The sequence below is a fragment of the Ixodes scapularis genome, unplaced genomic scaffold, assembly GCF_016920785.2.
Source record: "Ixodes scapularis isolate PalLabHiFi unplaced genomic scaffold, ASM1692078v2 PGA_scaffold6__148_contigs__length_123643588, whole genome shotgun sequence".
NCBI lineage: Eukaryota > Metazoa > Arthropoda > Arachnida > Ixodida > Ixodidae > Ixodes > Ixodes scapularis.
In genome coordinates, this window is record NW_024609881.1 from 13176014 (window position 1) to 13186535 (window position 10522).

Sequence of the window (10522 nt, forward strand, 5' to 3'; positions counted from 1 at the left end):
TTTGCTGTTTAGGCTGGCGAGCCCCGCCATGGAAGTTCCGTTTACTAACCGACATCGTTTTATCTTTTTTTTTTTTTGCCGTTTTTACTATGCAGTCAAGTCATTCAGATTCTGACGAACTGTGGCAATTCATGAATAGCGAGTGGAAATATTCGCATAGATCAATCCTTCGCAAATAACTGCCGACGCTGGTGTATTTGATCCCAGCATGGCAAGGCTGACGTGTTTTATTGCGAAAACGCGAGAAAAAAACAATGCGGCGAGGAACATTTGCAGTTCAGGATTCGAGAATCTGACCACCGACGCCATGAAGAATAAATTACACAACGCCGAACGATACCTTTTCAGGAAGCTAGTTTAATTTGATGCACTATACTTAAGGTCGGTGGTATACGCACGTATTTGGCTCTGATAAGAAAATTAAAATAAAAACGGTATAGCGGAGAATCCGAATGAAGAGCAACAACCACAATTAACAAACACGTGCCATGATTGAGCACGCGCTTTGAGTTACAAAAACTATAATTTGCATTGCATTGCAGAATCTGGACAAGAAAGAGATGTGTGTATTGCTTATGACGCTACGAGAGGTACACAACTCTCCTGAGATCGTGTTATTGGTGATTTTAATTGAGTGTGAAAATATGCTATTTCAGTCAAGAATCGGCTGTTTTCTGTGGTAGTTACGATCATCTAACAGAAATATTTCAAATTTTGACATAGCCAGACGATCTGTCCCCCGGTAGCTTATGTTATATACGACATACCGCACCAAAAACAAAAAAACAAATATAAAAACATTTTTTTTTTTAACACGATAAAGGCGTTGTGGATGTTTACACTGCCGGGTCGTGAATGTGACCCCTTGACGCTGCGAAACATAAATATTCTAATACCGAACGATGCCGTCTCTGAAAGCTAGTTTAATTATCCGCACTGTTCTTGGATCTCAGGAATAAAAACATGTCTAGGCCTAATAAAAAAGTAAAACTGCGGAGCGCAACCTCGATAAGTACAATCAGGCGGCAGGCGAGGGAAATATCACTGATGTACCAGAAGAAAATTAAGTACTACTTTCCGTAAGTCAGAAAAATAAGAGATGTGCTTAATACGTACCGCGCTGTGAGCTTAGCTAAATAACTGTCTTAAAATAGCGGTATTTCTGTTTTAACAGTGGGTAAAGTTGACCACCTTCAGACAAACTTCGGCTGCATCACTGTGGCAGTTTGACCACTTACTCATTTTCTCATTTTGCTCTCAATATTCCCATTATTATTACCTTCTTTACTTCGTTGAAAGGACTTGCGCTGTTTGCCTACTACACTGACCCAGAAATTAGCACGGAGGGAGCGAATTATCTCGGCAAAACAAGAGGACCACGGCTTGTGCATTGCATCAATTTAAATTTGGGCTCGCACTTCTTATTTCCACATTTTGCGTGATTTTTACCCTAAAGTAAGGGGCCGGCAACTGCAAAAAACATTAAAAAAAATATTAAAAAGAAATAAAAAACGTAGTAAAAAAAACAATAAAAAACTTCGCGCTTTCGGGATTCGAACCACCGTCCATACGATCACCCGCATCGCGCGTTAACCACCAAGACCAAATCGCCAATTTTTTTTTTTTTTTTTTTTTTTTTTTCAGGAACATTTATTTACATTTAATGATTTTTACACGATGATAATTTGCGTTAGATTATATACAAGCAATGAATTATGGTGGATGATGTAGCGAAGTTGAATACAAGGAACATTTAACAAAGTTCTCAAAACGAGCACTCATCGCAAAATACTTTACAAGGAGGTATCACTTAAACTTTCATTTGGCTTGACCTCTTCAACGCATGACATCACAGCCTATATAATATCAGGCGAACGACTCAGGTTCTTTACTATTAATTTCCATTCATCGCTTTCATTACAGGTGGCCAATATGCCTTGGCCTACCTGAATTGCAATATTTTTGAAATTGACCCAGGATGGCTTCGCAACACCTGCTTCTGTGTCTGTTTTGCGCGTTTTCCACAGGCTGTAAAGATCTAGTACTACTAATATATCTTGAACAGTGTCAAGGTGGTCAGTGAAATGCAAATACCTAAAGTTTGCCTCTTCCACTTCAAAATCCTTTCTGAGTGTTCTCTTGAAGACATCCCAAAAGAACACAGCGTCAACACAAAGAACGAAGGCATGGGTGAACGTTTCGGTTACGTGGCAAAGTCTACAATTAGTGCTTCCATATGTATCAATGCCTCGAGAGTCGAGCCACTCTTTAACTGGTGTGGTACGAGAATGAAATCTATAAAAGAACGTTTTACACTTCGGTGGTATCGGCATTGTCTTAACTCGTTTCAAAACATCAGTTATGCAGTTCAGGGGAGGGGCGTAAGGGTACACTCGAAACACTGGTTTTGGGAACAATGAAATGAGTAATTGAGTAACTAGTTTCTTTTTAGTGCACGAAGCCAAAAAGGCATTGTCGAATCTTGCTCTTAGAAATTCTAATGTGTCCGCGACTTCTTTATAGAATCCTCGTAATTTTGTTATATCGCTTGTGGTTGTTGCATCACCTAGAGATACCATATATTTCTTCAAAAAGAATTGTTTGCACAACTCTAAAAAGGGGTGCTGCTCCTGTGTGAAAAATCTCCACCTTGCGATCAGCTGTCTTACGAATATATGGCCTAGGCCAAGTCCTCCGTCGTGCATTCGTCGGAACAAGTTGGATCTTCTCATTGGCTCGTATGGTGACCTCCAGATGAACGTCGCCATTATTCTGTTAAATACATTAACTGTTAGCCTTGAGCAGTGCATAACCTGCAGAAGATACGTTAATTTTGACAAAAGAAAAATGTTGCATACAGCGACTCTACCAAAAGTAGAAAGGTAACGTGAGCTCCACATATTAGCCGCGGCTTTAACGTTTTTCCTTACAGCGTCCCACATAGGCTTGGGATTACCCGTTGCGCTCAATGGCACTCCCAAGATGTGTGGTTTTGCGGTGGACCATTGGATATCTACGTATTTAGATGGAGTCGTTCCCCACTCTCCACACCACGAACCGCTATTTTTGTCATTGTTTACCGCTGCTCCTGACACGGCACAAAAATTGGAAACACAGAGCATTGCGTTTTCTATGCTTGGCTTGTTAGTACACACCAGCACCAGGTCATCCGCGTAGGCTAGAAGCTTGACCTCACAACTGTGAAGGCGAAAACTTTGAATCTCGTTGTTGGTTATGATGTTTTTGCAGAGGGGCTCAAGGTAGAGGTCAAAGAGCAGTGGCGACATGGGGCATCCTTGTCTGACCGAGCTTTGGACTTTTATGGCTCTTGTGAGAGTTCCGTTTACTAGTAGTCTTGTTGATATATCATTATAACAGAGCTTGATTCCACATTCGATGTTTTCTCCTACTCCTATGTGCTTGAGAATATCAAAAAGAAAGGAGTGTTGAACTCTGTCGAAGGCCTTGGCAAGATCAATCTGTAGAATGGCCGCTGGTTCATACGTTCGTTGACAAATCTCTATTATAGACCGGATGATGTGAATGTTGGTTTGTATGTTCCTTCCTTTTATGGAACATGTCTGGTGGTCACCTACTAATGTTGATATCACGTTCTGTAAACGACCAGCAAGCACTCGTGCAAATATCTTGTAGTCACAATTAAGTAAGCTGATCGGTCGATAACCGTCCACTCGTTGGAGCTTGTCCGGATCTTTTGATTTGGGAATCAGTACAGTGTGTGCTTTCCGGAACGATGGAGGTAAGAATTTATTTCTGTATGATTCTTTAAAAACATTTAGAAGTATTGGGGCAAGTTTTTTGCTCCATTTTTTGTAGAAGCTGGCTGGTAAACCGTCCGGTCCCGGAGATTTTCCATTCTTCATTTCTTTTATGTGTAGTTCGACTTCATTCACGTCGATGGGTTCGTCTAGTGTTTCGGTCATTTCTGTTTTAAGCTTTGGCAACCCAGTTAATATAGATTCCTGCATTTGGGTTGTGACAGACAGCAGAGTTGAACCAAATATATTATCATAATAAGAAACGAAGGCATCTTCTATTTCCTTCCTTTCGTTCAGTAGGCGACCGTTTTGGCTTAATAATGTAATCTGTTTCTTTTTTATGTATTCTCGCTCCGCGTTGAGGTATCTTTTTGTCGGTTGTTCTCCCTCTATCATTTCCAGAGTGCGTGTTCTTACAGCCGCGCCCCCATATCGTATTTTATCGTGTTCTTCAATTTGCTTTCTTAGATTCTTTATTTCATCTTTGTACTTTCCGGGCTCTCGGCATTCTAGACGATACAGGTAGAGGATGTCATTGTTCAGATGCTTTTCTTGTATTTTTTCATGATATGCGACAATTGATGACGTTTCTATCGCCATTTTTCTTATGTCAAGTTTAAAGGTTTCCCATTTCTGACCCCATCCTTCTTTGGTGCACTCAAGTACGTCAAGGGCTGATTCTACGCCTCGTTTAAAATCGTCATTTTCAAGGAGCCTTTCGTTCATTTTCCATAGTGACCAAGACTGTGGTTTTCTAATTTTCTGGTGTGTTTTTATACCTACACGAACTTGTACCATGCAGTGATCAGTAAAAAAAGCAGGGATCACGCTGTAGGTACTCAAAGCGGTACTAACTGAAGCCGATATGTATATCCGATCAAGACGTGCATGAGACGATCCTTGAAAGTGTGTGTAACAGAGCGCGTGATTTGTGGCGGAGTCTATCAAGTCACAGTCTCGAATCAGTGATCTTAAAACTTCCGCACTTGGATCAACGATGTTTGTTGATGGGACCCTGTCTTTCTTATTTAAAACACAATTAAAATCGCCCAGTAGGATGACGTTAAATCTTGTGTTGGCATGAATTCTGGCTTGGCAAAAAAGGCTTTCCCTCTGTGCTGGGTTGTTGTATCCATATATAACAATTATCCGCCAGGGCTGGTCTTGCAAGAGAACATTAGCTACCATGAGGCGACCACCGTCAGTCCCTTCGAGAATGCTGCACATTCGGTAATTCATATCCTTTTTAAACAGAATTGCGCACCCCGCTGAGTACTCAACAGCGGGACAGTGGAATACATCGTAGGAATCCTTCCATAAGCTGCATCCAGAAAATAGGGTATTTTGTTCGGACACTTTTGTTTCTTGGAGGGCCACAATGTCGCTGTCATATTTCTGTACAAAGCGAAAAAGTTGGTATTGTTTTTTTTTCGAATTTATCCCTCGCACATTTATCGTGGAAATAGTGAAGGGACTTATCCGGGTGGTCATGGTAGTGTTAGCTTCTATTCCTTAGTGTCAAGTTCGGAGGCTGCCGGAGAGGTGGTTTCCCGGTCCTTGAATTTGGGCTTCAGCCGCGGCTCTTTGGGCTCCAGTCGAAGTTGCGGCTCCGTTGAGTCCATTGGAATTTTAGCGGCCTCAAGTTCTTCTATCGAGTTGTCGCTGATGTTAACTTTGGCTCTCTTGTAATGCCTTCCTTCCTTCTTGCCAACCTCGGCCGACTTCTTGGTGTGTGTGGATTGCTTTCTCGTTTCTTTCATTTTGTTCAGTGAAGTCTCTTCTGATCCTGTTTGTGGTGTTGGGATGATGTCTACACCGGACATGTGCTCTTCCATCAAACTTTCGTTTGAACTGCAGGAGGGCTCTTCGCTTTCGGTTGTTGGTTCCTTCCCCACCAGCGTCGGTTGGATTTCCTCATTGCACATTTCTTCTACGTCCATTATGTGCTCGCTTTGATCAGCTTCTGGTGTTACGATCCCCTGGAGTTTGGAAGCGTATGTCACAACGCATTCTTCGTTTGTGTGTCCAAATCTCCAGCACTGCGTGCACCGAGGAGTGCAGCACTGTCGACGGATGTGCCCGATTCCTTTGCACCTAAGGCATAGCGGTGGCCTTCCGGGGATGACGACGAGCGTGTTGGTGCCGTACACGTTTAAGGGGTGCGGGATCTTGTCGACTGTAAGGTCCTGCTTCAGGACGAGCGTCACTTCTCGGGTAGTAGTTTCGAGATCTTCAAGTCCTGAGAATCTCCATGTTTCTCTTTTCATCTCTTTGATTGTGCCAAAGGGCTCTAAAACCTTCCTCACCTCGGAGTCTGGCATCGGGATCGGCAGCCACAGGAGCTTCAGTTTGATCTCTTCTTTGCACGGATCGATGATTATGCACTTCTTCCCTTTGATGAGGAACTCTTCGTATGCCTTGATCTTAAGCTTGGCTGCAGCATTTCCGAAGGTCACCATCCATACGTGACTCATTTCGTATGGGCCTAGGCCCAAGACGTCTTTCCGATCAACGACAGAAAAGATCGCTTCCTTGAAGTCGCTTGCCTTGTAAGGCCTTCCGGTGATGTCGGCATGTAGAAATAGAGAGTTTGTGACGAGTATACCTTGCGGTAGTCTTGGTAGAATCACCTTGTAGTCTGAAGATTCCGATGTCTTCTTAGAAACCCGGCCGTCAAATGCCGTCGAACTGCTCCCGGTGGAGCTCATCTCTCTCCTCGTAGACGACGCTGCCGTCTAAAAATAGCGTTTCGGTAGACAGGGTCACCCGGGATGACCCCGGGCCCCTGTTATTGAAATAAATTGTAGACAGGCAAAATATCGCTTCTACTCACAATCACTTCTTCTTCCTCAGCTCAAGACCAAATCGCCAAATCGAAAACGCGTTGTTTTTAGTAGTTTATATGTCTGCTGAGTTCGTTTGAATACATTGTACGGTTAGTTTCGTATGTAATTTTTTGTTACGTGTTCAGGACGTATTTCTAATATTGTGGCAATTTTTGCATACTCAATGATTTATTATTACTGTGTCTTTTAATAGTTTTTTAATGCGCTTTGCTGATCGTTTTATTGCAAGCGTGTTGAAGATACGCGCACATAGATTCCGTAAAGTCGTTAGACAAACATAATAGCCAACGAACGCGATCCAATCCAATCCGCAGCCTTGTTTTGCCGGACGTGATGGCCGTATGTGTTTCACGTCTCTGTCTTGAGGTCAATTTACCGATTAGTCGTGATGCGTGGAGTTTAACTTAGTTTCAAATGTGTCCGAAAAAGAAGGAAGCGACTGTGAGCCGTGGAACTACGTCGAATCTGCTCAACAGCCAAGATCATGGCACGGTCGTTTCAAAGTAAGTTCCTTTCTTTGCCTGTTAGGGCTAGATTATTCTTTTTTCCGTTCAAAATGCTTGTTATTGTCTAGATCGCTTGCTTTTACCAGTATTACTAATTGTGCGCGAATGGTGCTATGCGAGGCTGTTTTGCTTCGTTCACAAATAGGCTGTGTACTCGGTCCAGGTCCATCAATAGCGGCGGAACTTTTTGGGAGATGGGGGAAGACGGCGGCGCCGGCGGCGGCGGCGGGCGTGCGGGCGGCCGGCCGGCCAGCCGGCCAGCCGGCGGGTGGAGGCGGAAAGGGGAGGGGGAGGAGTTTGATTGCCTCCCTCCACCGTATTGTTCACTGGTAAACTAGGATGTCTGGAAGAGCGCGGTGCCCCCCCCCCCCCCCCCAAAAAAAAAATAAAAAAATAAAGCACTTAACTTAGCGCGGTGCCCCTCCATCGTCTAAGCTCTAGGTTAGACACTACGGGTGGATTTCGTGTGCGTATTTGCGACCGGAGAGCTGAGCCAGGCAAAAAGCAGAGGAGGATTGAGCAAGTCCGTAGCTTCCGCCGCGCAGTCGTCTGCAAACGGCTTTATTTTCGTGACTCGTTATCAGAAAAGAATTGTCAAAAATTGGTGCCGCGATAATTCATCCCATGGTGATTTGCATAGCATACCGCTCCTGATCGCAAAACTTTGTGCCCACGAAATAATTTTTTGATGCCGCTTCTGGGGAAATTTACAAGCATGTCCTGGATTAAGGTAGTGTCTCGCCAGTTTATGAGAGGTATATTTAGTTCAGTGTAAGTATATAGTGTTAGACATGCCTCACCCAATCCCTGTATTTTTTCGTTTGGTACTGCCATGAGCGAATGGTGTAGGTTGTAATTGTTTTTAGTTGTTGCATGATTGTAGTAAGGTGGTGAGCTTTACTAATTGAACACCTTGAAAAACAGTTCACCACAAAAGGCAAGGAGACAAGCAGAGTTACGTGTAAACCATACGCAAGCGCAGACTCTCGACTCGCATGAACAGAGAAGGAAAAAATAAAGAATGCGGAAGGAGCTCAAGCACAGGCCCAAGTGGAATGCGCCGATTCACCCATTAGCAAGAGCAGATTTTAAAACCATAATTTCCTTGTCTGTTAAGGCAACAGATTGATGGCCAATACATAAAGACAGCTTAATCTCTCTCTAAAGTCTACGATGAATTGTCACCTACTTATGCACTATTTACACTGCTCGTGTGTCATCCTTATAGCCTCGTCCCACTAGAGCGACAGACAGCAACAAACGACAGCGACACACGACGAGCGACACACGACGCACGCTGTCCCACCTGGCGGACACGACGCAGGACACGGGGACGAGGAAACTTCTTTCCTAGTGGGATTGGAGTTGTCAACAAAACACTTCAAAATACACAGATAAACAGTCTGGCGATGCGGTTTTCATATTTTGCTCTTTGGGCATTAAATGCGCCGACAAACACGTTGAAAGTGGAGACAATTACTTTGTTTCTTGATTAAAGCTTCCGCTTCTCTTCATTTGCCGTTGGCGACTTTCCACAAACAGTCGTGACAATTGACACCAAACTTTTTCTGAACTAGAATACCCAAATCGTTCCTTTTTTTTTGGGGGGGGGGGGTCGTTCGAGGAATTCTAAGTTAGCACCAAGGAATTTCACCCTGATTTTGAGGATGTTTAAAACTTCATATCCGAATGATCGAGGGCAGGCGTTTTATGGGGGACAATACGGCATCCCGATCATCACAGAACGTGATGACAAGTCTCGTCTGCCGGAATGGCTTGCCGCGGAACGTCGTGTCCTACTTCGTGGTGAGCGGTCTTTGGTCAGTCCTCGAACATGGGTGTATCCATCCTGATTTAGGGGCGTAGACCTCGGCGTCTTGAAGCACCAAATCGCGCACCAAGGTTTTGCGAGCAAAACCAGCCACAGACAAGCCTTTTGCAACATGACTGCCCAGCGCCAGCAAGCAAGCCGCGCCCGCAACCACTATGAGCAATCGAGGGACTGGAACTGCGGGAACGGGGAGAGGCCGCCAAGGGCTTCTCTGAAGGTCGAGCGGTGGAGCAAGCCACGGGAGGAAGGGTGGAAGCGTGGAAAGAGAGGCAACAGAGGGCACAAGCGGGCGAGGAGGATAAGTTTGTATCCGACAGATGTTCCTCGGTGGGACTGCTTGCTGCGCTTCAAGTCTAACAACAGACAAGAACTCGTCCGTCGTCGATGGTTTGTCGGCGATTGTCGCGGGTGTTGGCCGTTGCAGTGGGACAGCATCAGCGACACGGAACTTTGTGGTGTCGTCGGACAAAAATCGGTGTTTGTCACTCTAGTGGGACGAGGCTTTTAGAGAAAACTTGAATAATTAGCAGATACTGTGAAAAACATACAAGGGAATTATTTTAGGCCTTTGTTATTCATAGTATGGGCCACCAATGTGTTCGCACATCCGTCTGTTACCTGAGCTGCCAAGAAAATCGTGTTTACAGTCTTATGCATATATGTGGGAGTCAGCACGTTCCACTTGGACCTGTTCGAACTTTTGCTAAAGCTCCTTCCGCATTCTTTATTTTTTTCTTCTCCAATTTGTGAGTTGGGAGTCTACACTCGTATGTAGTGTATGTATTCCTCTCCTTTATTCCTTGTTTTTTGTCTGTTATTTTTCAGGATGTTCAATCAGAATGAACTCACCACCTTATTACATGGAAAGGCTGTTGTTAATTCCAAAGTGTCTGTAAAACAATCTACCTGACATCTTTTGCTCACGCCCCGGTTTCTGAAGCTCACGTTCTCCGAACACAGCCTTTCTGATTTCTCTGATTCTTTTTCTTTTTTCTTTTATGCTCAATAGATCAAGTTGTGAGTGTGCACCAGTCTGCGTCCTCTGTGTTCCTATCCTTTTGTCCTTGTCTTTTTGTGCACTTTTTTCAAGTTGGTCCATGATATTTTTTATCGTATATTCTAATCTGTGTTTTGATCTTTATACTTGCTGCAGTCCTTACCAAGTAGAAGTTGGCATTCACTTTCACCATCCTGATGTGAGTCTCCTGAGGCGACACAGAATGACAGCATCCTCTGCTGAAGGCCAGGCTTGATGGAAGACTGCCAAGGCTGTTCATGGTAAGGTGCTCTATATATTGAGCAATATAATAGCAACTTATTGCTGATAGGATTGTTTTTAACGCAGACTGTGTTTATGGACTGGCCTTTAGCAATTCCGATGCCACTCACGTGGAATGAAACACTCTAGGGGAATTGCGCATCCCATTCGTAAGCGGAATGCTGAGTTTACAACAGAAGTGCGTCTCAACTTGCTGCCAGTATTGCTGTGTGTGTTGTGTTTGTATTTTTATTTGTTTGTTTAATATTCCCAATAATGGCTGCAGCCTTCCCATTGGAAGT